Source organism: Phymastichus coffea, unplaced genomic scaffold (genome assembly GCF_024137745.1).
Source record: "Phymastichus coffea isolate CEN01 unplaced genomic scaffold, Cenicafe_Pcof_1.1 PCOF00011, whole genome shotgun sequence".
In the NCBI taxonomy this organism is placed as follows: domain Eukaryota; kingdom Metazoa; phylum Arthropoda; class Insecta; order Hymenoptera; family Eulophidae; genus Phymastichus; species Phymastichus coffea.
The window spans coordinates 1,140,266-1,147,134 of record NW_026706822.1 but is presented as its reverse complement, the minus strand read 5'-3'; positions in this window follow the sequence as shown (position 1 = coordinate 1,147,134).

The following is a 6,869-nucleotide window of genomic DNA, read 5'->3' as shown; positions in this document are numbered from 1 at the left end:
GTTCGCATGTGTATATATATAGATTAGAGTTATGTTCGCATGTGTATATATATAGATACACTTACAGCATACACAAATTACCTCAAAATCCAACACATAGCTAATCAAGAACATACAGATATAAAGTCATTCCTAAAAGCAGCAAATAAACTCTTACAATTACAAATATCAAAATATCTCTCAATTCATAATGCTCTAAAAATAAATATAGAAATGTCAGCTTAATTTACCGTAATAAAAGATAATGTAGAGGACATTCAAGTAAAGTATTTCAACATCGAAAATGTTTCCATTTATAGAACGACAGATCTTAAATTATGGTTTACAGAAAATATTGAAGATGTTATACTTAAAAATTTAGAAGAATTTCAAGAAAAAGATTCCGGTTGGACATTAAAAATTATCATCGGCATTACTGTTAATATAAATAAATTTAATCCTTTCAAACCTGGCTCATATATTCAACTACCAAAACAAATAGCAGATAAAAAAGCAATTATCAACGTTCAAAATACAGATAATGAATGTTTTAAAGGGGCTGTGCTTGCCTGTCTTCATCTAACTAGATTTCATAGCGAACGAGTTCAAAGTTATATGCCCTTTGCGAATGAATTGAAATTCGATGATATAAACTTTCCTGTTGAGGTAAAGAATATTCCTAAATTTTAAAAATTAAATAGTATTTCAATAAATCTATACATACTAAAAAAATACGGTTTTAAATTCGAAGTCTCACCATATTATATATCAACTTTAAAACAAGATAAGCATGTAAATCTTTTGTTACTACAAAGCGATTATATTGATGAGAATGAAACAGAAAAATCTAATAGATCAAATAACAATGATAATTTCAAATTTAAATTCCACTATGTATGGATTAAAATCTTATCTGCTCTTGTTAGAAGTCAAGTAACGAAACATACTGCACAAATTTATCTATGTGAACGCTGTCTCCACTATTTCAATAATAAAGTAAAATTGAATATTCATGAGACAGTTGTTAAAAATTAAATAAATACATAAATATAGAGTTAATCTACCTAATTTTCCTCTTCTCAAATTTAATCATTACAATCGAAAAGAAATGGTTCCATTTATTATATATGCTGATTTAGAGTGCTTATTGAAACCAATAAATAATGGACGATCCTTTAGTGTGGGACTTTATATAAAATGTAGTTACGATGATTCAAAATCAATCTTTAAGATGTATAGAAAAAAATTGAATGAAGAACAATCACCCACACAATGGATTATCAAACAATTTCAGATTTTGTTAGATGAAATAGATCAAATATATAAGAATACTATAGAAATGAAATTTTCGTGGCGCAATCAAATGGATTTCAAAATGAGCAAAGTGTGTCATATTTGTAGAAAATATTTTTAACGTGATGAAACAAGAGTTAGAGATCATTATCATTTGACGGGCCGATTTAGAGGTGCCGCACACGCATTCTGTAATTAAAATTTTAAGAATCCTTATTTTATACTAATCGTTTTCCATAACCTTACTGGATATGATTCTCATTTTATAATAAAAGAAATAGCTAAAGCAGGCTATTAAATACGCACTCAAATTAAAACAAATACACAGAACACTACAGTTTAATCAAAAGCCGTGGCTTAAAACTTAGATTTGAATACGGAAAAAAGAAAACAAGTTAAAAATGAGTTTGAAAAGTTATTCTATAAACTCATGATTAATACAGTATACGGAAAGACTATTGAGGATGAAAGGAAGCGAAAAGACGTTAAATTAATTAGTGCATGGAGTGGTAGATATGGAGCAGAAGCACAGATCGCCCAACCCAACTTTCATAGTAGTTCAATCTTTGATGAAAATTTAGTCGCAATACAGTTATCATGGACGTCTATTAGTATTAAAAAACCAATATATATTGGACTTTGTGTGCTCGATCTCTCAAAAACATTAGTATATGACTTCCACTATGGCTACATAAAAGAAAGACTAGCTTATAAAGCAAAATTACTTTATACTGATACAGACAGCCTCGTGTATGAATTTCAAGATGTTGATATATATGAAATAATGAAAGAAGATATCAATAAATTTGATCTGAATACTCAGAAAATAATCAGTTTAATATGCCGTTAGTTAATAAAAATGTTCTCGGTATTATGAAAAATGAATGTAATGGTATTATTATGAGAGAATTCATTGGGCTTCGAAGTAAAATGTATAGTGTACTAATAGAAAACCATCAACCAATAAAGAAAGCAAAAGGCGTAAAAACACATAATGTTGCAAAAACAATAGATCATGAAGATTATCGAAACTGTTTATTGGAATTAGAAATTATTATGCGTAAGCAATGCAATATACGAAGTGTATTACATCAAGTAAGAACGGAAAGAGCGCAGAAAGTAGAACTAAGTCTATATGATGATAAACGATGTATATTCGATAAAAATCCTGATACACTTCCATGAGGTCATTACAAAACTATTGAAACGTCAAAGCTTAAAATCAAGTGTGCGGAAAATCCTCAAGAAAGAGGGAAATGACGGCGGCTCGAGTTCTCAGAGAGGGGATGCATGGTACAAAACGGAGAACACACCTCAGTCCATCGTAGTTATTCAGCAGAAGCTTGAAGCAACAGCAGTAGTCTATGCTTAGTTCTCCTCTTCCAGTTCTAGATTTTCTCATAAAAGTAAGTTTCTTATATAACTCTCTAACTATATCCTAGTAGTATTAATTATTGATTGATTTGTTTATTTATTGTAGAATGGATTTTTCTTCAATTAATAAAATCGCAAAATCAGCTTTCTTACTGAGAAAGACAATGTTATAGATAGAAAATAACTGTACCTACATGATTACTAAATTAAGATGGTTAAATACTCGTTACGGATTTAGCGTAGTAGTAACAGTAGACGATGAATATGAGATATTTCTACTGAACCGAGTAAGCTTAGCGTTAGAAAAAGATGAAGAGATATTACAGAAATTGTACGAGACCGTGGAGAAAAGAATTATTTCTACATCATCGAGAAGGCTCGAATTTTTAATTTAAAAATTAAATTAGTAAAATGTTTAAATGTATATATAGTTAATAAATATATATTTAAAATTTTAATCATGTCTTTAATCCTAATTTAATTATTCCTTCAAATTCTTTTTTTGGTGAGGTTGAAGTAATTACTCATGCGTTCTTTCCGCTGAGTTTCGACTTAATGTAAACTTAATGTCTTCTAAGCAATATTAGTAGTGGAAGCACCTCGCAGGTGAGAGCGATGGTTGGGACTCTCACTATTCCCTAACAAAAAAAAAATACATAAGAAATTAACATCTTATCCCTATTTGTTCTCAAATAGGGATAAGATGTTAATAGGAAGCCCATTCTGTTCAAAGCAACGGTAGTAGGGAAAGGTTTTAAAAGAGCTGTGAGCCTCAAAGAGCTTTATTCTGTCTCAAGAATCGACTAGTAGCTATTATAGTAGCAGCAGCAGTAGCAGCAGTAGTAGTAGAAGTAATAGTAGAAGTAGTATTAGAAGAAGAAGAAAACGAATACGTAACATTTTAGATCTTTTTACCTACAGCTTGATGAATTTTGAAATGTTAAATGACATTGTAATGAAGCTTTTCGATAAACTTCCTGAAAAAAGTCATTATGAATTGCATGAAGATCAGCATTATCTAATAACATTCATGAGACAAGATGAATATCGAATTATTCTTCTACTCGATTGTTTGAAATTGTTCTACCGGTCAGAATGTCAAGAGCGATAATTCATCATTTTGATCTTTTTATTGATCTTTCTGATAGAGTTCAAAATTATGCATTCTTTATTCAATATCATGGATGTGATCGATTTCAATTTATTTGTAACGAAAGCTCGTTCGTTATTATTATTTAATGTGGGCAAGTGAGGCGCACTCGCTCCGATTACCGGCGCGCTACTCCATTGACTATTCGATGGCTTAATTATTTTCGCTTTCCAAAGCCGCATAGTTTCTTCTTGCCTGAACGCTAATATCGGAGGCGACATTCGACGTATCGGAGTCTTTATCGGGCGTGCATTACCTACATAGATGACGTGCTCGATAACTCTTGTAACCGCCAGAGATTCACCAGGCTCAGGGACAATCCGGCGAACTAAAGCCAGGATTGTCTCTCGCTGAACCTCCTCGTACTTACTTAAACCTACGCATTTCGCAAAAACGACTATCTCATTACTACTCTGTTCTGCTAACGGATACCAATCGCCTTAGTCACCTGCTCGCCAAGCGCGATTACCGTAGCTAATATTTATATTCCACGCTATCCAAAAGTGGGCTCCTAAAATCAAGTCGTGCTTAAGCGTAGATACTACCGTCACAATTAACCAATCCGTCCTGCCACCAATTTCAAAACTCAGCTTTTAGTCGCCCACGTTTGCGGCTTCTCACCGGAGATGTACGAATATCGTAGGCGGCTTTAAACGATCCCTAAACCGTAAGCCAAGATTATGTCCTACTACCGATACCTGAGCACCTGAATCTAGCAGCGGTTTATAGACTTGCCCGCCTATGTCGACCTTGTTAAACAACCTGTTCTCTACAACTGCGACTAACGCTGCGTCCGATTCATCTGCCGTTTTCTTCGGGATTTCTGATTTCCACTCAGACCTACTCCCCACCAAAACGAAAGGTGCGTCGGCACCGACGACCGAACGTCCAAACCTTATTATCAACGAGCTCACTTCTATCGCGCATGACCATGACCCTTGTCGCAGCCCCCTCCGACGGGAGCGCAGTACCTCAGCTCGCTTTCTCACCAACAAATTCTACCACAGGTCCGCCCTGATTTCTTAAAGCAACGGCCTTTTTCGAAGCCTGCCTAACCATGGACGAAATACGAGATCTTAATCTTATCTCATCTTATCTTATTTTAATCATTATCTCGTATTCGAACCTGCCTCATTCGTGTTCGTGCGCAACGATGGCAATTCAATTTGCCTCGCTGGGTACTTCTCGGGCGAGCTAACTATCGCGCAGAATTTGTTAAACCCGATCGCATCATGCGCATCCTTATCGGGCAAAATTTCCCGCGTATTAGTGTGTCGACCTTTTTGAAGAATTTCCGCGTCCTGCTGAAACGAGTCGCGTTTATTTGCCTCTTCCGATTCATTGCTCATCCTACTAGGGAAACTTACGCCCTCGTCACTCTGCACCCAAAACTCTTTCAATGTCGAACGACTAAACTCGCCTTTAAACACATTTTTAAACTCTACAATTTCCCTACTACCTTTTTCCGGTTTCTCATATTCTACAAAAACTGCACGCTTGACTTTAGCCTTGACTTTAAAATATTCCCCTATTACCTCGTCTAAGAGAGGAGGCGCAGAACTGGCAGTTCTTGCCTTGTTCTCGCCTTCCTCTTTCACTAAATTCACGAAAGGAGGCGCATAACTGTCAATTTCTGCATTGTTCTCGCCTTCCCTTTTTGCCTCAACTCTATTCCCTTCTTCTACGGTGCCTTCGCTCCTTGCGCGAAGCACCTTCTCTACCTCAATGGCCCGCTCGATTCATCTTAGGCAGGAGTCGTTAAGCAGTCGACGGCTCCCGCACTGAGGGTTCCCTGATTCACCTGGTTGCAAGTAGGGCAATCTCTGTACACGTAGCAGATTGTCCCACAAACCTGACAGTAAAGCGTCGGCTCTGAAGTTCGCGTCGAGCAGTTGTTGGCATAATGCCCTGGTTGTCGGCATTTGCAGTAAACTACCCGTGGATTCGTCTGAACTACTGGGCATTGAGCTTTCCTATGCCCTAACGCGTTGCAATTAAAACAGGCCGCCGTAAATGGCCTATTTGAATTGCTACCTCCTTGATTGCGCTGCTGCGGAACCTGACGAGCAAGCGCGACTCCGTTCGCAAGCTGGTTCGTCGCCTGTGGCTGTTGCTTATTAGCTGTAGCCACGGCAATTTCACCATTTTGCTTCATGCCCTTCTTTCCTAGCTTCTTATTCTGCTGCTGCGCTTTCTTTTTAGAAGGTTCAATTATTAGGACCTCATCAATCGCGTCGTTCAAGCTATCTATAGTTTCGACAGATTTCTGTTTACCGGTAGACTTCTTCGTGTCTGAATACGCCCATTCGGGAATTAACGTTACGTCGGCCGTTGGCGGCTTTTACCACCTTTTCCAACCGGCCATACGATCTTCGAGCGCTAAACTTGCCTCTTTAAAAATATTCAGATCAGGGAAGGTCTTGGTTTCAAGATATCGCTTATATCTTGGATGTAGACCCTCTATGATCATCGCTAGCTGGCGTTTTACCGATACCGGTGGGTCAAAACGACGCAAAATCGTCTGGAAAGCCGCGACGTAATCTGATATCTTCTCGTTTTCACCTTGTGTGTGTTGATGCAACTCGCCGTAGAGTTGCTCTCTATTTAATCACCGGAAGAATTCGCTAGAAAAACTTTTTTTAAAGTCTTTCAGTGTCTTCCACATACCGTGATTAACCTCATACCACGAGCGTGTTTTATCGCGAAACGTAGTTCCTATCGCAATAAACAACTCTTTGTTAGGAATCCCATAATAGCGCTGACAATCGCTTAAGCCCGATAGAAAACTTAACGCGTTCATACCGTCTTTACCCAAAAAGCGGAGAGACCATGCGTTGAGTGCGCTTACCCCGTCCGCAGGTATACCATTGATATACTTTATTCGTGGAGGGCCGCTCTCTCTGCTTGGCATCTTTACCTCTTTTTTAAACGATCTTTCTGTCCGCGCATCACAACTATCAGTATCCGACGGGCATGTGCTCGTATCGCTAACCCCGAAAGTTTCTATCTTTTTAGCTTGTCTACTCTTAGACCGCTTCACGCTAGCTACGCTACCTTTGCCTAACGAGGCTGG